Source organism: Mytilus californianus, unplaced genomic scaffold (assembly GCF_021869535.1).
Source record: "Mytilus californianus isolate M0D057914Y unplaced genomic scaffold, xbMytCali1.0.p SCAF_18, whole genome shotgun sequence".
Classification (NCBI taxonomy): domain Eukaryota; kingdom Metazoa; phylum Mollusca; class Bivalvia; order Mytilida; family Mytilidae; genus Mytilus; species Mytilus californianus.
In genome coordinates this window covers 2,118,122-2,138,691 of record NW_026262666.1, presented here as the reverse complement: position 1 = coordinate 2,138,691, position 20,570 = coordinate 2,118,122, and the positions used below count along the sequence as shown (strand labels likewise).

The window sequence follows — 20,570 nt, the reverse complement described above, 5'->3', positions numbered from 1 at the left end:
CGGAAGATTCTTTCAAGAATTCTTACAACTGAAAGATAGTGAATGATTATCTATTTCGACTGAATACGAAATTCTCTACGTGCAACACACGATTTTCACTTGATGCTGGAAGTCAGCACCTATATTTTTCCCTTTCATTTTTGACACAGCAGGGCTATACACATTTGTACGGACTTCATGCGTATTGAACGGTGGTTGGGATAATGCAATCACGAACGCAAAAAATCAAACATGTTTTCGTGATGTGAAGCGTCGTTCTTTTTGGAAAAAAGATAACGATCAAGATTGCAAAATTTCTTCTCCCGCTCAAACAACCAGCCGCTCCTCCGTTTTAACGGTCTACCCACTATGTAAAACATATTCAATGATTGAGGATTTAATCTATCCTCGAACTGAGTATACATAGCTATTTTCTACAGGACGTTCAGCAAATGATAACCCGTACTTAAATCATGAAACTCTGATCTGGACAAACATAAACAAAAAAATAAATAAAAATGAATGTTTTTTCTTCCGTATATGCGTTTACTACATACTTAACGTTTAACCATTAAATAACTCGCAAAACACCCCTTCATGAAACCATGTTATACATGATGGGTAGAAAGTCCTCAAAAATATATGGTGTCAGATGTGGGATTCGAACCCACGCCCACATTCGTGGACCAGAACACTCATTCCCACGAATGGGAAGGTATTAACCTTGAGTCTGGCGCCTTAGACCACTCGGCCAACCTGACATGACAACAATTTTGCTAATTTTAATAGTTAACCATCATCTAAGGTGCAAAAACATTGTGACTGAATATTTTTTCCCTTTTGGAATTTTTTACATTTGGTATTGGCGCATTTTATGATTTGATAATTCTTTTCCACGTCTCGAACCTTTTTTTCTTCTGGCAATGCAAGTTTTATATAATTACTCAAAATGGTTCCAAATGAAGTTGAATCTGGCCATTTTTTTTCATCTCACATTCTTTTACTTCCTAAGTCCTCATTCTTACTCGCACACTTCACTCGAACAGCTGCAGCGGAACCATATAGGGCAAAATCAACAAACCGAAATTTTTATTTCACGAAGCCAGTTGACAAATACATAAAATATCTGCAGAAAAGTTGTAAGGTAGCGTGGCCGAGCGGTCTAAGGCGCTGGTTTTAGGCACCAGTCTCATTGAGGCGTGGGTTCGAATCCCACCGCTGCCAAGAATTTTTTACCGACCAATTCGATTTTTCTTTCCCAAAGACTCTATCTAACCCTGTTCGTTATTTTGAGAGGACAGAGAGAGAAAAGCTAAGAATGCGGAAGATTCTTTCAAGAATTCTTACAACTGAAAGATAGTGAATGATTATCTATTTCGACTGAATACGAAATTCTCTACGTGCAACACACGATTTTCACTTGATGCTGGAAGTCAGCACCTATATTTTTCCCTTTCATTTTTGACACAGCAGGGCTATACACATTTGTACGGACTTCATGCGTATTGAACGGTGGTTGGGATAATGCAATCACGAACGCAAAAAATCAAACATGTTTTCGTGATGTGAAGCGTCGTTCTTTTTGGAAAAAAGATAACGATCAAGATTGCAAAATTTCTTCTCCCGCTCAAACAACCAGCCGCTCCTCCGTTTTAACGGTCTACCCACTATGTAAAACATATTCAATGATTGAGGATTTAATCTATCCTCGAACTGAGTATACATAGCTATTTTCTACAGGACGTTCAGCAAATGATAACCCGTACTTAAATCATGAAACTCTGATCTGGACAAACATAAACAAAAAAATAAATAAAAATGAATGTTTTTTCTTCCGTATATGCGTTTACTACATACTTAACGTTTAACCATTAAATAACTCGCAAAACACCCCTTCATGAAACCATGTTATACATGATGGGTAGAAAGTCCTCAAAAATATATGGTGTCAGATGTGGGATTCGAACCCACGCCCACATTCGTGGACCAGAACACTCATTCCCACGAATGGGAAGGTATTAACCTTGAGTCTGGCGCCTTAGACCACTCGGCCAACCTGACATGACAACAATTTTGCTAATTTTAATAGTTAACCATCATCTAAGGTGCAAAAACATTGTGACTGAATATTTTTTCCCTTTTGGAATTTTTTACATTTGGTATTGGCGCATTTTATGATTTGATAATTCTTTTCCACGTCTCGAACCTTTTTTTCTTCTGGCAATGCAAGTTTTATATAATTACTCAAAATGGTTCCAAATGAAGTTGAATCTGGCCATTTTTTTTCATCTCACATTCTTTTACTTCCTAAGTCCTCATTCTTACTCGCACACTTCACTCGAACAGCTGCAGCGGAACCATATAGGGCAAAATCAACAAACCGAAATTTTTATTTCACGAAGCCAGTTGACAAATACATAAAATATCTGCAGAAAAGTTGTAAGGTAGCGTGGCCGAGCGGTCTAAGGCGCTGGTTTTAGGCACCAGTCTCATTGAGGCGTGGGTTCGAATCCCACCGCTGCCAAGAATTTTTTACCGACCAATTCGATTTTTCTTTCCCAAAGACTCTATCTAACCCTGTTCGTTATTTTGAGAGGACAGAGAGAGAAAAGTTAAGAATGCGGAAGATTCTTTCAAGAATTCTTACAACTGAAAGATAGTGAATGATTATCTATTTCGACTGAATACGAAATTCTCTACGTGCAACACACGATTTTCACTTGATGCTGGAAGTCAGCACCTATATTTTTCCCTTTCATTTTTGACACAGCAGGGCTATACACATTTGTACGGACTTCATGCGTATTGAACGGTGGTTGGGATAATGCAATCACGAACGCAAAAAATCAAACATGTTTTCGTGATGTGAAGCGTCGTTCTTTTTGGAAAAAAGATAACGATCAAGATTGCAAAATTTCTTCTCCCGCTCAAACAACCAGCCGCTCCTCCGTTTTAACGGTCTACCCACTATGTAAAACATATTCAATGATTGAGGATTTAATCTATCCTCGAACTGAGTATACATAGCTATTTTCTACAGGACGTTCAGCAAATGATAACCCGTACTTAAATCATGAAACTCTGATCTGGACAAACATAAACAAAAAAATAAATAAAAATGAATGTTTTTTCTTCCGTATATGCGTTTACTACATACTTAACGTTTAACCATTAAATAACTCGCAAAACACCCCTTCATGAAACCATGTTATACATGATGGGTAGAAAGTCCTCAAAAATATATGGTGTCAGATGTGGGATTCGAACCCACGCCCACATTCGTGGACCAGAACACTCATTCCCACGAATGGGAAGGTATTAACCTTGAGTCTGGCGCCTTAGACCACTCGGCCAACCTGACATGACAACAATTTTGCTAATTTTAATAGTTAACCATCATCTAAGGTGCAAAAACATTGTGACTGAATATTTTTTCCCTTTTGGAATTTTTTACATTTGGTATTGGCGCATTTTATGATTTGATAATTCTTTTCCACGTCTCGAACCTTTTTTTCTTCTGGCAATGCAAGTTTTATATAATTACTCAAAATGGTTCCAAATGAAGTTGAATCTGGCCATTTTTTTTCATCTCACATTCTTTTACTTCCTAAGTCCTCATTCTTACTCGCACACTTCACTCGAACAGCTGCAGCGGAACCATATAGGGCAAAATCAACAAACCGAAATTTTTATTTCACGAAGCCAGTTGACAAATACATAAAATATCTGCAGAAAAGTTGTAAGGTAGCGTGGCCGAGCGGTCTAAGGCGCTGGTTTTAGGCACCAGTCTCATTGAGGCGTGGGTTCGAATCCCACCGCTGCCAAGAATTTTTTACCGACCAATTCGATTTTTCTTTCCCAAAGACTCTATCTAACCCTGTTCGTTATTTTGAGAGGACAGAGAGAGAAAAGCTAAGAATGCGGAAGATTCTTTCAAGAATTCTTACAACTGAAAGATAGTGAATGATTATCTATTTCGACTGAATACGAAATTCTCTACGTGCAACACACGATTTTCACTTGATGCTGGAAGTCAGCACCTATATTTTTCCCTTTCATTTTTGACACAGCAGGGCTATACACATTTGTACGGACTTCATGCGTATTGAACGGTGGTTGGGATAATGCAATCACGAACGCAAAAAATCAAACATGTTTTCGTGATGTGAAGCGTCGTTCTTTTTGGAAAAAAGATAACGATCAAGATTGCAAAATTTCTTCTCCCGCTCAAACAACCAGCCGCTCCTCCGTTTTAACGGTCTACCCACTATGTAAAACATATTCAATGATTGAGGATTTAATCTATCCTCGAACTGAGTATACATAGCTATTTTCTACAGGACGTTCAGCAAATGATAACCCGTACTTAAATCATGAAACTCTGATCTGGACAAACATAAACAAAAAAATAAATAAAAATGAATGTTTTTTCTTCCGTATATGCGTTTACTACATACTTAACGTTTAACCATTAAATAACTCGCAAAACACCCCTTCATGAAACCATGTTATACATGATGGGTAGAAAGTCCTCAAAAATATATGGTGTCAGATGTGGGATTCGAACCCACGCCCACATTCGTGGACCAGAACACTCATTCCCACGAATGGGAAGGTATTAACCTTGAGTCTGGCGCCTTAGACCACTCGGCCAACCTGACATGACAACAATTTTGCTAATTTTAATAGTTAACCATCATCTAAGGTGCAAAAACATTGTGACTGAATATTTTTTCCCTTTTGGAATTTTTTACATTTGGTATTGGCGCATTTTATGATTTGATAATTCTTTTCCACGTCTCGAACCTTTTTTTCTTCTGGCAATGCAAGTTTTATATAATTACTCAAAATGGTTCCAAATGAAGTTGAATCTGGCCATTTTTTTTCATCTCACATTCTTTTACTTCCTAAGTCCTCATTCTTACTCGCACACTTCACTCGAACAGCTGCAGCGGAACCATATAGGGCAAAATCAACAAACCGAAATTTTTATTTCACGAAGCCAGTTGACAAATACATAAAATATCTGCAGAAAAGTTGTAAGGTAGCGTGGCCGAGCGGTCTAAGGCGCTGGTTTTAGGCACCAGTCTCATTGAGGCGTGGGTTCGAATCCCACCGCTGCCAAGAATTTTTTACCGACCAATTCGATTTTTCTTTCCCAAAGACTCTATCTAACCCTGTTCGTTATTTTGAGAGGACAGAGAGAGAAAAGCTAAGAATGCGGAAGATTCTTTCAAGAATTCTTACAACTGAAAGATAGTGAATGATTATCTATTTCGACTGAATACGAAATTCTCTACGTGCAACACACGATTTTCACTTGATGCTGGAAGTCAGCACCTATATTTTTCCCTTTCATTTTTGACACAGCAGGGCTATACACATTTGTACGGACTTCATGCGTATTGAACGGTGGTTGGGATAATGCAATCACGAACGCAAAAAATCAAACATGTTTTCGTGATGTGAAGCGTCGTTCTTTTTGGAAAAAAGATAACGATCAAGATTGCAAAATTTCTTCTCCCGCTCAAACAACCAGCCGCTCCTCCGTTTTAACGGTCTACCCACTATGTAAAACATATTCAATGATTGAGGATTTAATCTATCCTCGAACTGAGTATACATAGCTATTTTCTACAGGACGTTCAGCAAATGATAACCCGTACTTAAATCATGAAACTCTGATCTGGACAAACATAAACAAAAAAATAAATAAAAATGAATGTTTTTTCTTCCGTATATGCGTTTACTACATACTTAACGTTTAACCATTAAATAACTCGCAAAACACCCCTTCATGAAACCATGTTATACATGATGGGTAGAAAGTCCTCAAAAATATATGGTGTCAGATGTGGGATTCGAACCCACGCCCACATTCGTGGACCAGAACACTCATTCCCACGAATGGGAAGGTATTAACCTTGAGTCTGGCGCCTTAGACCACTCGGCCAACCTGACATGACAACAATTTTGCTAATTTTAATAGTTAACCATCATCTAAGGTGCAAAAACATTGTGACTGAATATTTTTTCCCTTTTGGAATTTTTTACATTTGGTATTGGCGCATTTTATGATTTGATAATTCTTTTCCACGTCTCGAACCTTTTTTTCTTCTGGCAATGCAAGTTTTATATAATTACTCAAAATGGTTCCAAATGAAGTTGAATCTGGCCATTTTTTTTCATCTCACATTCTTTTACTTCCTAAGTCCTCATTCTTACTCGCACACTTCACTCGAACAGCTGCAGCGGAACCATATAGGGCAAAATCAACAAACCGAAATTTTTATTTCACGAAGCCAGTTGACAAATACATAAAATATCTGCAGAAAAGTTGTAAGGTAGCGTGGCCGAGCGGTCTAAGGCGCTGGTTTTAGGCACCAGTCTCATTGAGGCGTGGGTTCGAATCCCACCGCTGCCAAGAATTTTTTACCGACCAATTCGATTTTTCTTTCCCAAAGACTCTATCTAACCCTGTTCGTTATTTTGAGAGGACAGAGAGAGAAAAGCTAAGAATGCGGAAGATTCTTTCAAGAATTCTTACAACTGAAAGATAGTGAATGATTATCTATTTCGACTGAATACGAAATTCTCTACGTGCAACACACGATTTTCACTTGATGCTGGAAGTCAGCACCTATATTTTTCCCTTTCATTTTTGACACAGCAGGGCTATACACATTTGTACGGACTTCATGCGTATTGAACGGTGGTTGGGATAATGCAATCACGAACGCAAAAAATCAAACATGTTTTCGTGATGTGAAGCGTCGTTCTTTTTGGAAAAAAGATAACGATCAAGATTGCAAAATTTCTTCTCCCGCTCAAACAACCAGCCGCTCCTCCGTTTTAACGGTCTACCCACTATGTAAAACATATTCAATGATTGAGGATTTAATCTATCCTCGAACTGAGTATACATAGCTATTTTCTACAGGACGTTCAGCAAATGATAACCCGTACTTAAATCATGAAACTCTGATCTGGACAAACATAAACAAAAAAATAAATAAAAATGAATGTTTTTTCTTCCGTATATGCGTTTACTACATACTTAACGTTTAACCATTAAATAACTCGCAAAACACCCCTTCATGAAACCATGTTATACATGATGGGTAGAAAGTCCTCAAAAATATATGGTGTCAGATGTGGGATTCGAACCCACGCCCACATTCGTGGACCAGAACACTCATTCCCACGAATGGGAAGGTATTAACCTTGAGTCTGGCGCCTTAGACCACTCGGCCAACCTGACATGACAACAATTTTGCTAATTTTAATAGTTAACCATCATCTAAGGTGCAAAAACATTGTGACTGAATATTTTTTCCCTTTTGGAATTTTTTACATTTGGTATTGGCGCATTTTATGATTTGATAATTCTTTTCCACGTCTCGAACCTTTTTTTCTTCTGGCAATGCAAGTTTTATATAATTACTCAAAATGGTTCCAAATGAAGTTGAATCTGGCCATTTTTTTTCATCTCACATTCTTTTACTTCCTAAGTCCTCATTCTTACTCGCACACTTCACTCGAACAGCTGCAGCGGAACCATATAGGGCAAAATCAACAAACCGAAATTTTTATTTCACGAAGCCAGTTGACAAATACATAAAATATCTGCAGAAAAGTTGTAAGGTAGCGTGGCCGAGCGGTCTAAGGCGCTGGTTTTAGGCACCAGTCTCATTGAGGCGTGGGTTCGAATCCCACCGCTGCCAAGAATTTTTTACCGACCAATTCGATTTTTCTTTCCCAAAGACTCTATCTAACCCTGTTCGTTATTTTGAGAGGACAGAGAGAGAAAAGCTAAGAATGCGGAAGATTCTTTCAAGAATTCTTACAACTGAAAGATAGTGAATGATTATCTATTTCGACTGAATACGAAATTCTCTACGTGCAACACACGATTTTCACTTGATGCTGGAAGTCAGCACCTATATTTTTCCCTTTCATTTTTGACACAGCAGGGCTATACACATTTGTACGGACTTCATGCGTATTGAACGGTGGTTGGGATAATGCAATCACGAACGCAAAAAATCAAACATGTTTTCGTGATGTGAAGCGTCGTTCTTTTTGGAAAAAAGATAACGATCAAGATTGCAAAATTTCTTCTCCCGCTCAAACAACCAGCCGCTCCTCCGTTTTAACGGTCTACCCACTATGTAAAACATATTCAATGATTGAGGATTTAATCTATCCTCGAACTGAGTATACATAGCTATTTTCTACAGGACGTTCAGCAAATGATAACCCGTACTTAAATCATGAAACTCTGATCTGGACAAACATAAACAAAAAAATAAATAAAAATGAATGTTTTTTCTTCCGTATATGCGTTTACTACATACTTAACGTTTAACCATTAAATAACTCGCAAAACACCCCTTCATGAAACCATGTTATACATGATGGGTAGAAAGTCCTCAAAAATATATGGTGTCAGATGTGGGATTCGAACCCACGCCCACATTCGTGGACCAGAACACTCATTCCCACGAATGGGAAGGTATTAACCTTGAGTCTGGCGCCTTAGACCACTCGGCCAACCTGACATGACAACAATTTTGCTAATTTTAATAGTTAACCATCATCTAAGGTGCAAAAACATTGTGACTGAATATTTTTTCCCTTTTGGAATTTTTTACATTTGGTATTGGCGCATTTTATGATTTGATAATTCTTTTCCACGTCTCGAACCTTTTTTTCTTCTGGCAATGCAAGTTTTATATAATTACTCAAAATGGTTCCAAATGAAGTTGAATCTGGCCATTTTTTTTCATCTCACATTCTTTTACTTCCTAAGTCCTCATTCTTACTCGCACACTTCACTCGAACAGCTGCAGCGGAACCATATAGGGCAAAATCAACAAACCGAAATTTTTATTTCACGAAGCCAGTTGACAAATACATAAAATATCTGCAGAAAAGTTGTAAGGTAGCGTGGCCGAGCGGTCTAAGGCGCTGGTTTTAGGCACCAGTCTCATTGAGGCGTGGGTTCGAATCCCACCGCTGCCAAGAATTTTTTACCGACCAATTCGATTTTTCTTTCCCAAAGACTCTATCTAACCCTGTTCGTTATTTTGAGAGGACAGAGAGAGAAAAGCTAAGAATGCGGAAGATTCTTTCAAGAATTCTTACAACTGAAAGATAGTGAATGATTATCTATTTCGACTGAATACGAAATTCTCTACGTGCAACACACGATTTTCACTTGATGCTGGAAGTCAGCACCTATATTTTTCCCTTTCATTTTTGACACAGCAGGGCTATACACATTTGTACGGACTTCATGCGTATTGAACGGTGGTTGGGATAATGCAATCACGAACGCAAAAAATCAAACATGTTTTCGTGATGTGAAGCGTCGTTCTTTTTGGAAAAAAGATAACGATCAAGATTGCAAAATTTCTTCTCCCGCTCAAACAACCAGCCGCTCCTCCGTTTTAACGGTCTACCCACTATGTAAAACATATTCAATGATTGAGGATTTAATCTATCCTCGAACTGAGTATACATAGCTATTTTCTACAGGACGTTCAGCAAATGATAACCCGTACTTAAATCATGAAACTCTGATCTGGACAAACATAAACAAAAAAATAAATAAAAATGAATGTTTTTTCTTCCGTATATGCGTTTACTACATACTTAACGTTTAACCATTAAATAACTCGCAAAACACCCCTTCATGAAACCATGTTATACATGATGGGTAGAAAGTCCTCAAAAATATATGGTGTCAGATGTGGGATTCGAACCCACGCCCACATTCGTGGACCAGAACACTCATTCCCACGAATGGGAAGGTATTAACCTTGAGTCTGGCGCCTTAGACCACTCGGCCAACCTGACATGACAACATTTTTGCTAATTTTAATAGCTAACCATCATCTAAGGTGCAAAAACATTGTGACTGAATATTTTTTCCCTTTTGGAATTTTTTACATTTGGTATTGGCGCATTTTATGATTTGATAATTCTTTTCCACGTCTCGAACCTTTTTTTCTTCTGGCAATGCAAGTTTTATATAATTACTCAAAATGGTTCCAAATGAAGTTGAATCTGGCCATTTTTTTTCATCTCACATTCTTTTACTTCCTAAGTCCTCATTCTTACTCGCACACTTCACTCGAACAGCTGCAGCGGAACCATATAGGGCAAAATCAACAAACCGAAATTTTTATTTCACGAAGCCAGTTGACAAATACATAAAATATCTGCAGAAAAGTTGTAAGGTAGCGTGGCCGAGCGGTCTAAGGCGCTGGTTTTAGGCACCAGTCTCATTGAGGCGTGGGTTCGAATCCCACCGCTGCCAAGAATTTTTTACCGACCAATTCGATTTTTCTTTCCCAAAGACTCTATCTAACCCTGTTCGTTATTTTGAGAGGACAGAGAGAGAAAAGCTAAGAATGCGGAAGATTCTTTCAAGAATTCTTACAACTGAAAGATAGTGAATGATTATCTATTTCGACTGAATACGAAATTCTCTACGTGCAACACACGATTTTCACTTGATGCTGGAAGTCAGCACCTATATTTTTCCCTTTCATTTTTGACACAGCAGGGCTATACACATTTGTACGGACTTCATGCGTATTGAACGGTGGTTGGGATAATGCAATCACGAACGCAAAAAATCAAACATGTTTTCGTGATGTGAAGCGTCGTTCTTTTTGGAAAAAAGATAACGATCAAGATTGCAAAATTTCTTCTCCCGCTCAAACAACCAGCCGCTCCTCCGTTTTAACGGTCTACCCACTATGTAAAACATATTCAATGATTGAGGATTTAATCTATCCTCGAACTGAGTATACATAGCTATTTTCTACAGGACGTTCAGCAAATGATAACCCGTACTTAAATCATGAAACTCTGATCTGGACAAACATAAACAAAAAAATAAATAAAAATGAATGTTTTTTCTTCCGTATATGCGTTTACTACATACTTAACGTTTAACCATTAAATAACTCGCAAAACACCCCTTCATGAAACCATGTTATACATGATGGGTAGAAAGTCCTCAAAAATATATGGTGTCAGATGTGGGATTCGAACCCACGCCCACAATCGTGGACCAGAACACTCATTCCCACGAATGGGAAGGTATTAACCTTGAGTCTGGCGCCTTAGACCACTCGGCCAACCTGACATGACAACAATTTTGCTAATTTTAATAGTTAACCATCATCTAAGGTGCAAAAACATTGTGACTGAATATTTTTTCCCTTTTGGAATTTTTTACATTTGGTATTGGCGCATTTTATGATTTGATAATTCTTTTCCACGTCTCGAACCTTTTTTTCTTCTGGCAATGCAAGTTTTATATAATTACTCAAAATGGTTCCAAATGAAGTTGAATCTGGCCATTTTTTTTCATCTCACATTCTTTTACTTCCTAAGTCCTCATTCTTACTCGCACACTTCACTCGAACAGCTGCAGCGGAACCATATAGGGCAAAATCAACAAACCGAAATTTTTATTTCACGAAGCCAGTTGACAAATACATAAAATATCTGCAGAAAAGTTGTAAGGTAGCGTGGCCGAGCGGTCTAAGGCGCTGGTTTTAGGCACCAGTCTCATTGAGGCGTGGGTTCGAATCCCACCGCTGCCAAGAATTTTTTACCGACCAATTCGATTTTTCTTTCCCAAAGACTCTATCTAACCCTGTTCGTTATTTTGAGAGGACAGAGAGAGAAAAGCTAAGAATGCGGAAGATTCTTTCAAGAATTCTTACAACTGAAAGATAGTGAATGATTATCTATTTCGACTGAATACGAAATTCTCTACGTGCAACACACGATTTTCACTTGATGCTGGAAGTCAGCACCTATATTTTTCCCTTTCATTTTTGACACAGCAGGGCTATACACATTTGTACGGACTTCATGCGTATTGAACGGTGGTTGGGATAATGCAATCACGAACGCAAAAAATCAAACATGTTTTCGTGATGTGAAGCGTCGTTCTTTTTGGAAAAAAGATAACGATCAAGATTGCAAAATTTCTTCTCCCGCTCAAACAACCAGCCGCTCCTCCGTTTTAACGGTCTACCCACTATGTAAAACATATTCAATGATTGAGGATTTAATCTATCCTCGAACTGAGTATACATAGCTATTTTCTACAGGACGTTCAGCAAATGATAACCCGTACTTAAATCATGAAACTCTGATCTGGACAAACATAAACAAAAAAATAAATAAAAATGAATGTTTTTTCTTCCGTATATGCGTTTACTACATACTTAACGTTTAACCATTAAATAACTCGCAAAACACCCCTTCATGAAACCATGTTATACATGATGGGTAGAAAGTCCTCAAAAATATATGGTGTCAGATGTGGGATTCGAACCCACGCCCACATTCGTGGACCAGAACACTCATTCCCACGAATGGGAAGGTATTAACCTTGAGTCTGGCGCCTTAGACCACTCGGCCAACCTGACATGACAACAATTTTGCTAATTTTAATAGTTAACCATCATCTAAGGTGCAAAAACATTGTGACTGAATATTTTTTCCCTTTTGGAATTTTTTACATTTGGTATTGGCGCATTTTATGATTTGATAATTCTTTTCCACGTCTCGAACCTTTTTTTCTTCTGGCAATGCAAGTTTTATATAATTACTCAAAATGGTTCCAAATGAAGTTGAATCTGGCCATTTTTTTTCATCTCACATTCTTTTACTTCCTAAGTCCTCATTCTTACTCGCACACTTCACTCGAACAGCTGCAGCGGAACCATATAGGGCAAAATCAACAAACCGAAATTTTTATTTCACGAAGCCAGTTGACAAATACATAAAATATCTGCAGAAAAGTTGTAAGGTAGCGTGGCCGAGCGGTCTAAGGCGCTGGTTTTAGGCACCAGTCTCATTGAGGCGTGGGTTCGAATCCCACCGCTGCCAAGAATTTTTTACCGACCAATTCGATTTTTCTTTCCCAAAGACTCTATCTAACCCTGTTCGTTATTTTGAGAGGACAGAGAGAGAAAAGCTAAGAATGCGGAAGATTCTTTCAAGAATTCTTACAACTGAAAGATAGTGAATGATTATCTATTTCGACTGAATACGAAATTCTCTACGTGCAACACACGATTTTCACTTGATGCTGGAAGTCAGCACCTATATTTTTCCCTTTCATTTTTGACACAGCAGGGCTATACACATTTGTACGGACTTCATGCGTATTGAACGGTGGTTGGGATAATGCAATCACGAACGCAAAAAATCAAACATGTTTTCGTGATGTGAAGCGTCGTTCTTTTTGGAAAAAAGATAACGATCAAGATTGCAAAATTTCTTCTCCCGCTCAAACAACCAGCCGCTCCTCCGTTTTAACGGTCTACCCACTATGTAAAACATATTCAATGATTGAGGATTTAATCTATCCTCGAACTGAGTATACATAGCTATTTTCTACAGGACGTTCAGCAAATGATAACCCGTACTTAAATCATGAAACTCTGATCTGGACAAACATAAACAAAAAAATAAATAAAAATGAATGTTTTTTCTTCCGTATATGCGTTTACTACATACTTAACGTTTAACCATTAAATAACTCGCAAAACACCCCTTCATGAAACCATGTTATACATGATGGGTAGAAAGTCCTCAAAAATATATGGTGTCAGATGTGGGATTCGAACCCACGCCCACATTCGTGGACCAGAACACTCATTCCCACGAATGGGAAGGTATTAACCTTGAGTCTGGCGCCTTAGACCACTCGGCCAACCTGACATGACAACAATTTTGCTAATTTTAATAGTTAACCATCATCTAAGGTGCAAAAACATTGTGACTGAATATTTTTTCCCTTTTGGAATTTTTTACATTTGGTATTGGCGCATTTTATGATTTGATAATTCTTTTCCACGTCTCGAACCTTTTTTTCTTCTGGCAATGCAAGTTTTATATAATTACTCAAAATGGTTCCAAATGAAGTTGAATCTGGCCATTTTTTTTCATCTCACATTCTTTTACTTCCTAAGTCCTCATTCTTACTCGCACACTTCACTCGAACAGCTGCAGCGGAACCATATAGGGCAAAATCAACAAACCGAAATTTTTATTTCACGAAGCCAGTTGACAAATACATAAAATATCTGCAGAAAAGTTGTAAGGTAGCGTGGCCGAGCGGTCTAAGGCGCTGGTTTTAGGCACCAGTCTCATTGAGGCGTGGGTTCGAATCCCACCGCTGCCAAGAATTTTTTACCGACCAATTCGATTTTTCTTTCCCAAAGACTCTATCTAACCCTGTTCGTTATTTTGAGAGGACAGAGAGAGAAAAGCTAAGAATGCGGAAGATTCTTTCAAGAATTCTTACAACTGAAAGATAGTGAATGATTATCTATTTCGACTGAATACGAAATTCTCTACGTGCAACACACGATTTTCACTTGATGCTGGAAGTCAGCACCTATATTTTTCCCTTTCATTTTTGACACAGCAGGGCTATACACATTTGTACGGACTTCATGCGTATTGAACGGTGGTTGGGATAATGCAATCACGAACGCAAAAAATCAAACATGTTTTCGTGATGTGAAGCGTCGTTCTTTTTGGAAAAAAGATAACGATCAAGATTGCAAAATTTCTTCTCCCGCTCAAACAACCAGCCGCTCCTCCGTTTTAACGGTCTACCCACTATGTAAAACATATTCAATGATTGAGGATTTAATCTATCCTCGAACTGAGTATACATAGCTATTTTCTACAGGACGTTCAGCAAATGATAACCCGTACTTAAATCATGAAACTCTGATCTGGACAAACATAAACAAAAAAATAAATAAAAATGAATGTTTTTTCTTCCGTATATGCGTTTACTACATACTTAACGTTTAACCATTAAATAACTCGCAAAACACCCCTTCATGAAACCATGTTATACATGATGGGTAGAAAGTCCTCAAAAATATATGGTGTCAGATGTGGGATTCGAACCCACGCCCACATTCGTGGACCAGAACACTCATTCCCACGAATGGGAAGGTATTAACCTTGAGTCTGGCGCCTTAGACCACTCGGCCAACCTGACATGACAACAATTTTGCTAATTTTAATAGTTAACCATCATCTAAGGTGCAAAAACATTGTGACTGAATATTTTTTCCCTTTTGGAATTTTTTACATTTGGTATTGGCGCATTTTATGATTTGATAATTCTTTTCCACGTCTCGAACCTTTTTTTCTTCTGGCAATGCAAGTTTTATATAATTACTCAAAATGGTTCCAAATGAAGTTGAATCTGGCCATTTTTTTTCATCTCACATTCTTTTACTTCCTAAGTCCTCATTCTTACTCGCACACTTCACTCGAACAGCTGCAGCGGAACCATATAGGGCAAAATCAACAAACCGAAATTTTTATTTCACGAAGCCAGTTGACAAATACATAAAATATCTGCAGAAAAGTTGTAAGGTAGCGTGGCCGAGCGGTCTAAGGCGCTGGTTTTAGGCACCAGTCTCATTGAGGCGTGGGTTCGAATCCCACCGCTGCCAAGAATTTTTTACCGACCAATTCGATTTTTCTTTCCCAAAGACTCTATCTAACCCTGTTCGTTATTTTGAGAGGACAGAGAGAGAAAAGCTAAGAATGCGGAAGATTCTTTCAAGAATTCTTACAACTGAAAGATAGTGAATGATTATCTATTTCGACTGAATACGAAATTCTCTACGTGCAACACACGATTTTCACTTGATGCTGGAAGTCAGCACCTATATTTTTCCCTTTCATTTTTGACACAGCAGGGCTATACACATTTGTACGGACTTCATGCGTATTGAACGGTGGTTGGGATAATGCAATCACGAACGCAAAAAATCAAACATGTTTTCGTGATGTGAAGCGTCGTTCTTTTTGGAAAAAAGATAACGATCAAGATTGCAAAATTTCTTCTCCCGCTCAAACAACCAGCCGCTCCTCCGTTTTAACGGTCTACCCACTATGTAAAACATATTCAATGATTGAGGATTTAATCTATCCTCGAACTGAGTATACATAGCTATTTTCTACAGGACGTTCAGCAAATGATAACCCGTACTTAAATCATGAAACTCTGATCTGGACAAACATAAACAAAAAAATAAATAAAAATGAATGTTTTTTCTTCCGTATATGCGTTTACTACATACTTAACGTTTAACCATTAAATAACTCGCAAAACACCCCTTCATGAAACCATGTTATACATGATGGGTAGAAAGTCCTCAAAAATATATGGTGTCAGATGTGGGATTCGAACCCACGCCCACATTCGTGGACCAGAACACTCATTCCCACGAATGGGAAGGTATTAACCTTGAGTCTGGCGCCTTAGACCACTCGGCCAACCTGACATGACAACAATTTTGCTAATTTTAATAGTTAACCATCATCTAAGGTGCAAAAACATTGTGACTGAATATTTTTTCCCTTTTGGAATTTTTTACATTTGGTATTGGCGCATTTTATGATTTGATAATTCTTTTCCACGTCTCGAACCTTTTTTTCTTCTGGCAATGCAAGTTTTATATAATTACTCAAAATGGTTCCAAATGAAGTTGAATCTGGCCATTTTTTTTCATCTCACATTCTTTTACTTCCTAAGTCCTCATTCTTACTCGCACACTTCACTCGAACAGCTGCAGCGGAACCATATAGGGCAAAATCAACAAACCGAAATTTTTATTTCACGAAGCCAGTTGACAAATACATAAAATATCTGCAGAAAAGTTGTAAGGTAGCGTGGCCGAGCGGTCTAAGGCGCTGGTTTTAGGCACCAGTCTCATTGAGGCGTGGGTTCGAATCCCACCGCTGCCAAGAATTTTTTACCGACCAATTCGATTTTTCTTTCCCAAAGACTCTATCTAACCCTGTTCGTTATTTTGAGAGGACAGAGAGAGAAAAGCTAAGAATGCGGAAGATTCTTTCAAGAATTCTTACAACTGAAAGATAGTGAATGATTATCTATTTCGACTGAATACGAAATTCTCTACGTGCAACACACGATTTTCACTTGATGCTGGAAGTCAGCACCTATATTTTTCCCTTTCATTTTTGACACAGCAGGGCTATACACATTTGTACGGACTTCATGCGTATTGAACGGTGGTTGGGATAATGCAATCACGAACGCAAAAAATCAAACATGTTTTCGTGATGTGAAGCGTCGTTCTTTTTGGAAAAAAGATAACGATCAAGATTGCAAAATTTCTTCTCCCGCTCAAACAACCAGCCGCTCCTCCGTTTTAACGGTCTACCCACTATGTAAAACATATTCAATGATTGAGGATTTAATCTATCCTCGAACTGAGTATACATAGCTATTTTCTACAGGACGTTCAGCAAATGATAACCCGTACTTAAATCATGAAACTCTGATCTGGACAAACATAAACAAAAAAATAAATAAAAATGAATGTTTTTTCTTCCGTATATGCGTTTACTACATACTTAACGTTTAACCATTAAATAACTCGCAAAACACCCCTTCATGAAACCATGTTATACATGATGGGTAGAAAGTCCTCAAAAATATATGGTGTCAGATGTGGGATTCGAACCCACGCCCACATTCGTGGACCAGAACACTCATTCCCACGAATGGGAAGGTATTAACCTTGAGTCTGGCGCCTTAGACCACTCGGCCAACCTGACATGACAACAATTTTGCTAATTTTAATAGTTAACCATCATCTAAGGTGCAAAAACATTGTGACTGAATATTTTTTCCCTTTTGGAATTTTTTACATTTGGTATTGGCGCATTTTATGATTTGATAATTCTTTTCCACGTCTCGAACCTTTTTTTCTTCTGGCAATGCAAGTTTTATATAATTACTCAAAATGGTTCCAAATGAAGTTGAATCTGGCCATTTTTTTTCATCTCACATTCTTTTACTTCCTAAGTCCTCATTCTTACTCGCACACTTCACTCGAACAGCTGCAGCGGAACCATATAGGGCAAAATCAACAAACCGAAATTTTTATTTCACGAAGCCAGTTGACAAATACATAAAATATCTGCAGAAAAGTTGTAAGGTAGCGTGGCCGAGCGGTCTAAGGCGCTGGTTTTAGGCACCAGTCTCATTGAGGCGTGGGTTCGAATCCCACCGCTGCCAAGAATTTTTTACCGACCAATTCGATTTTTCTTTCCCAAAGACTCTATCTAACCCTGTTCGTTATTTTGAGAGGACAGAGAGAGAAAAGCTAAGAATGCGGAAGATTCTTTCAAGAATTCTTACAACTGAAAGATAGTGAATGATTATCTATTTCGACTGAATACGAAATTCTCTACGTGCAACACACGATTTTCACTTGATGCTGGAAGTCAGCACCTATATTTTTCCCTTTCATTTTTGACACAGCAGGGCTATACACATTTGTACGGACTTCATGCGTATTGAACGGTGGTTGGGATAATGCAATCACGAACGCAAAAAATCAAACATGTTTTCGTGATGTGAAGCGTCGTTCTTTTTGGAAAAAAGATAACGATCAAGATTGCAAAATTTCTTCTCCCGCTCAAACAACCAGCCGCTCCTCCGTTTTAACGGTCTACCCACTATGTAAAACATATTCAATGATTGAGGATTTAATCTATCCTCGAACTGAGTATACATAGCTATTTTCTACAGGACGTTCAGCAAATGATAACCCGTACTTAAATCATGAAACTCTGATCTGGACAAACATAAACAAAAAAATAAATAAAAATGAATGTTTTTTCTTCCGTATATGCGTTTACTACATACTTAACGTTTAACCATTAAATAACTCGCAAAACACCCCTTCATGAAACCATGTTATACATGATGGGTAGAAAGTCCTCAAAAATATATGGTGTCAGATGTGGGATTCGAACCCACGCCCACATTCGTGGACCAGAACACTCATTCCCACGAATGGGAAGGTATTAACCTTGAGTCTGGCGCCTTAGACCACTCGGCCAACCTGACATGACAACAATTTTGCTAATTTTAATAGTTAACCATCATCTAAGGTGCAAAAACATTGTGACTGAATATTTTTTCCCTTTTGGAATTTTTTACATTTGGTATTGGCGCATTTTATGATTTGATAATTCTTTTCCACGTCTCGAACCTTTTTTTCTTCTGGCAATGCAAGTTTTATATAATTACTCAAAATGGTTCCAAATGAAGTTGAATCTGGCCATTTTTTTTCATCTCACATTCTTTTACTTCCTAAGTCCTCATTCTTACTCGCACACTTCACTCGAACAGCTGCAGCGGAACCATATAGGGCAAAATCAACAAACCGAAATTTTTATTTCACGAAGCCAGTTGACAAATACATAAAATATCTGCAGAAAAGTTGTAAGGTAGCGTGGCCGAGCGGTCTAAGGCGCTGGTTTTAGGCACCAGTCTCATTGAGGCGTGGGTTCGAATCCCACCGCTGCCAAGAATTTTTTACCGACCAATTCGATTTTTCTTTCCCAAAGACTCTATCTAACCCTGTTCGTTATTTTGAGAGGACAGAGAGAGAAAAGCTAAGAATGCGGAAGATTCTTTCAAGAATTCTTACAACTGAAAGATAGTGAATGATTATCTATTTCGACTGAATACGAAATTCTCTACGTGCAACACACGATTTTCACTTGATGCTGGAAGTCAGCACCTATATTTTTCCCTTTCATTTTTGACACAGCAGGGCTATACACATTTGTACGGACTTCATGCGTATTGAACGGTGGTTGGGATAATGCAATCACGAACGCAAAAAATCAAACATGTTTTCGTGATGTGAAGCGTCGTTCTTTTTGGAAAAAAGATAACGATCAAGATTGCAAAATTTCTTCTCCCGCTCAAACAACCAGCCGCTCCTCCGTTTTAACGGTCTACCCACTATGTAAAACATATTCAATGATTGAGGATTTAATCTATCCTCGAACTGAGTATACATAGCTATTTTCTACAGGACGTTCAGCAAATGATAACCCGTACTTAAATCATGAAACTCTGATCTGGACAAACATAAACAAAAAAATAAATAAAAATGAATGTTTTTTCTTCCGTATATGCGTTTACTACATACTTAACGTTTAACCATTAAATAACTCGCAAAACACCCCTTCATGAAACCATGTTATACATGATGGGTAGAAAGTCCTCAAAAATATATGGTGTCAGATGTGGGATTCGAACCCACGCCCACATTCGTGGACCAGAACACTCATTCCCACGAATGGGAAGGTATTAACCTTGAGTCTGGCGCCTTAGACCACTCGGCCAACCTGACATGACAACAATTTTGCTAATTTTAATAGTTAACCATCATCTAAGGTGCAAAAACATTGTGACTGAATATTTTTTCTCTTTTGGAATTTTTTACATTTGGTATTGGCGCATTTTATGATTTGATAATTCTTTTCCACGTCTCGAACCTTTTTTTCTTCTGGCAATGCAAGTTTTATATAATTACTCAAAATGGTTCCAAATGAAGTTGAATCTGGCCATTTTTTTTCATCTCACATTCTTTTACTTCCTAAGTCCTCATTCTTACTCGCACACTTCACTCGAACAGCTGCAGCGGAACCATATAGGGCAAAATCAACAAACCGAAATTTTT

The 20,570-nt window shown here is 38.1% G+C and overlaps 31 non-coding genes across 31 annotated transcripts; 15 read left to right on the top strand and 16 right to left on the bottom strand.

Annotated features, from left to right (window-relative positions):
• Positions 1-625: 625 nt before the first annotated feature.
• Trnal-caa (transfer RNA leucine (anticodon CAA)) lies at positions 626-740 on the bottom strand. Its single transcript has 2 exons — positions 703-740; positions 626-671 (listed from the first exon to the last, which is right to left on the bottom strand). It is a non-coding gene; the product is annotated as a tRNA-Leu (tRNA).
• Positions 741-1,122: 382 nt separating this feature from the next.
• On the top strand, positions 1,123-1,203 carry Trnal-uag (transfer RNA leucine (anticodon UAG)). Its single transcript has one exon. It is a non-coding gene; the product is annotated as a tRNA-Leu (tRNA).
• A 722-nt stretch (positions 1,204-1,925) lies between these two features.
• Positions 1,926-2,040, bottom strand: Trnal-caa (transfer RNA leucine (anticodon CAA)). Its single transcript has 2 exons — positions 2,003-2,040; positions 1,926-1,971 (listed from the first exon to the last, which is right to left on the bottom strand). It is a non-coding gene; the product is annotated as a tRNA-Leu (tRNA).
• A 382-nt stretch (positions 2,041-2,422) lies between these two features.
• Positions 2,423-2,503, top strand: Trnal-uag (transfer RNA leucine (anticodon UAG)). Its single transcript has one exon. It is a non-coding gene; the product is annotated as a tRNA-Leu (tRNA).
• Positions 2,504-3,225: 722 nt separating this feature from the next.
• On the bottom strand, positions 3,226-3,340 carry Trnal-caa (transfer RNA leucine (anticodon CAA)). The gene is made up of 2 exons: positions 3,303-3,340; positions 3,226-3,271 (listed from the first exon to the last, which is right to left on the bottom strand). It is a non-coding gene; the product is annotated as a tRNA-Leu (tRNA).
• Positions 3,341-3,722: 382 nt separating this feature from the next.
• On the top strand, positions 3,723-3,803 carry Trnal-uag (transfer RNA leucine (anticodon UAG)). The gene has a single exon. It is a non-coding gene; the product is annotated as a tRNA-Leu (tRNA).
• Positions 3,804-4,525: 722 nt separating this feature from the next.
• Positions 4,526-4,640, bottom strand: Trnal-caa (transfer RNA leucine (anticodon CAA)). The gene is made up of 2 exons: positions 4,603-4,640; positions 4,526-4,571 (listed from the first exon to the last, which is right to left on the bottom strand). It is a non-coding gene; the product is annotated as a tRNA-Leu (tRNA).
• A 382-nt stretch (positions 4,641-5,022) lies between these two features.
• Positions 5,023-5,103, top strand: Trnal-uag (transfer RNA leucine (anticodon UAG)). The gene has a single exon. It is a non-coding gene; the product is annotated as a tRNA-Leu (tRNA).
• A 722-nt stretch (positions 5,104-5,825) lies between these two features.
• Trnal-caa (transfer RNA leucine (anticodon CAA)) lies at positions 5,826-5,940 on the bottom strand. The gene is made up of 2 exons: positions 5,903-5,940; positions 5,826-5,871 (listed from the first exon to the last, which is right to left on the bottom strand). It is a non-coding gene; the product is annotated as a tRNA-Leu (tRNA).
• Positions 5,941-6,322: 382 nt separating this feature from the next.
• Trnal-uag (transfer RNA leucine (anticodon UAG)) lies at positions 6,323-6,403 on the top strand. Its single transcript has one exon. It is a non-coding gene; the product is annotated as a tRNA-Leu (tRNA).
• A 722-nt stretch (positions 6,404-7,125) lies between these two features.
• Positions 7,126-7,240, bottom strand: Trnal-caa (transfer RNA leucine (anticodon CAA)). The gene is made up of 2 exons: positions 7,203-7,240; positions 7,126-7,171 (listed from the first exon to the last, which is right to left on the bottom strand). It is a non-coding gene; the product is annotated as a tRNA-Leu (tRNA).
• A 382-nt stretch (positions 7,241-7,622) lies between these two features.
• On the top strand, positions 7,623-7,703 carry Trnal-uag (transfer RNA leucine (anticodon UAG)). The gene has a single exon. It is a non-coding gene; the product is annotated as a tRNA-Leu (tRNA).
• Positions 7,704-8,425: 722 nt separating this feature from the next.
• Positions 8,426-8,540, bottom strand: Trnal-caa (transfer RNA leucine (anticodon CAA)). The gene is made up of 2 exons: positions 8,503-8,540; positions 8,426-8,471 (listed from the first exon to the last, which is right to left on the bottom strand). It is a non-coding gene; the product is annotated as a tRNA-Leu (tRNA).
• A 382-nt stretch (positions 8,541-8,922) lies between these two features.
• Positions 8,923-9,003, top strand: Trnal-uag (transfer RNA leucine (anticodon UAG)). Its single transcript has one exon. It is a non-coding gene; the product is annotated as a tRNA-Leu (tRNA).
• A 722-nt stretch (positions 9,004-9,725) lies between these two features.
• Trnal-caa (transfer RNA leucine (anticodon CAA)) lies at positions 9,726-9,840 on the bottom strand. The gene is made up of 2 exons: positions 9,803-9,840; positions 9,726-9,771 (listed from the first exon to the last, which is right to left on the bottom strand). It is a non-coding gene; the product is annotated as a tRNA-Leu (tRNA).
• A 382-nt stretch (positions 9,841-10,222) lies between these two features.
• Trnal-uag (transfer RNA leucine (anticodon UAG)) lies at positions 10,223-10,303 on the top strand. The gene has a single exon. It is a non-coding gene; the product is annotated as a tRNA-Leu (tRNA).
• A 722-nt stretch (positions 10,304-11,025) lies between these two features.
• Trnal-caa (transfer RNA leucine (anticodon CAA)) lies at positions 11,026-11,140 on the bottom strand. The gene is made up of 2 exons: positions 11,103-11,140; positions 11,026-11,071 (listed from the first exon to the last, which is right to left on the bottom strand). It is a non-coding gene; the product is annotated as a tRNA-Leu (tRNA).
• Positions 11,141-11,522: 382 nt separating this feature from the next.
• Positions 11,523-11,603, top strand: Trnal-uag (transfer RNA leucine (anticodon UAG)). The gene has a single exon. It is a non-coding gene; the product is annotated as a tRNA-Leu (tRNA).
• Positions 11,604-12,325: 722 nt separating this feature from the next.
• Positions 12,326-12,440, bottom strand: Trnal-caa (transfer RNA leucine (anticodon CAA)). The gene is made up of 2 exons: positions 12,403-12,440; positions 12,326-12,371 (listed from the first exon to the last, which is right to left on the bottom strand). It is a non-coding gene; the product is annotated as a tRNA-Leu (tRNA).
• Positions 12,441-12,822: 382 nt separating this feature from the next.
• On the top strand, positions 12,823-12,903 carry Trnal-uag (transfer RNA leucine (anticodon UAG)). Its single transcript has one exon. It is a non-coding gene; the product is annotated as a tRNA-Leu (tRNA).
• Positions 12,904-13,625: 722 nt separating this feature from the next.
• Positions 13,626-13,740, bottom strand: Trnal-caa (transfer RNA leucine (anticodon CAA)). Its single transcript has 2 exons — positions 13,703-13,740; positions 13,626-13,671 (listed from the first exon to the last, which is right to left on the bottom strand). It is a non-coding gene; the product is annotated as a tRNA-Leu (tRNA).
• Positions 13,741-14,122: 382 nt separating this feature from the next.
• Positions 14,123-14,203, top strand: Trnal-uag (transfer RNA leucine (anticodon UAG)). Its single transcript has one exon. It is a non-coding gene; the product is annotated as a tRNA-Leu (tRNA).
• Positions 14,204-14,925: 722 nt separating this feature from the next.
• On the bottom strand, positions 14,926-15,040 carry Trnal-caa (transfer RNA leucine (anticodon CAA)). The gene is made up of 2 exons: positions 15,003-15,040; positions 14,926-14,971 (listed from the first exon to the last, which is right to left on the bottom strand). It is a non-coding gene; the product is annotated as a tRNA-Leu (tRNA).
• A 382-nt stretch (positions 15,041-15,422) lies between these two features.
• Trnal-uag (transfer RNA leucine (anticodon UAG)) lies at positions 15,423-15,503 on the top strand. The gene has a single exon. It is a non-coding gene; the product is annotated as a tRNA-Leu (tRNA).
• A 722-nt stretch (positions 15,504-16,225) lies between these two features.
• On the bottom strand, positions 16,226-16,340 carry Trnal-caa (transfer RNA leucine (anticodon CAA)). The gene is made up of 2 exons: positions 16,303-16,340; positions 16,226-16,271 (listed from the first exon to the last, which is right to left on the bottom strand). It is a non-coding gene; the product is annotated as a tRNA-Leu (tRNA).
• Positions 16,341-16,722: 382 nt separating this feature from the next.
• Positions 16,723-16,803, top strand: Trnal-uag (transfer RNA leucine (anticodon UAG)). Its single transcript has one exon. It is a non-coding gene; the product is annotated as a tRNA-Leu (tRNA).
• A 722-nt stretch (positions 16,804-17,525) lies between these two features.
• Positions 17,526-17,640, bottom strand: Trnal-caa (transfer RNA leucine (anticodon CAA)). The gene is made up of 2 exons: positions 17,603-17,640; positions 17,526-17,571 (listed from the first exon to the last, which is right to left on the bottom strand). It is a non-coding gene; the product is annotated as a tRNA-Leu (tRNA).
• A 382-nt stretch (positions 17,641-18,022) lies between these two features.
• On the top strand, positions 18,023-18,103 carry Trnal-uag (transfer RNA leucine (anticodon UAG)). Its single transcript has one exon. It is a non-coding gene; the product is annotated as a tRNA-Leu (tRNA).
• A 722-nt stretch (positions 18,104-18,825) lies between these two features.
• Positions 18,826-18,940, bottom strand: Trnal-caa (transfer RNA leucine (anticodon CAA)). Its single transcript has 2 exons — positions 18,903-18,940; positions 18,826-18,871 (listed from the first exon to the last, which is right to left on the bottom strand). It is a non-coding gene; the product is annotated as a tRNA-Leu (tRNA).
• Positions 18,941-19,322: 382 nt separating this feature from the next.
• On the top strand, positions 19,323-19,403 carry Trnal-uag (transfer RNA leucine (anticodon UAG)). Its single transcript has one exon. It is a non-coding gene; the product is annotated as a tRNA-Leu (tRNA).
• Positions 19,404-20,125: 722 nt separating this feature from the next.
• Trnal-caa (transfer RNA leucine (anticodon CAA)) lies at positions 20,126-20,240 on the bottom strand. Its single transcript has 2 exons — positions 20,203-20,240; positions 20,126-20,171 (listed from the first exon to the last, which is right to left on the bottom strand). It is a non-coding gene; the product is annotated as a tRNA-Leu (tRNA).
• Positions 20,241-20,570: the final 330 nt, after the last annotated feature.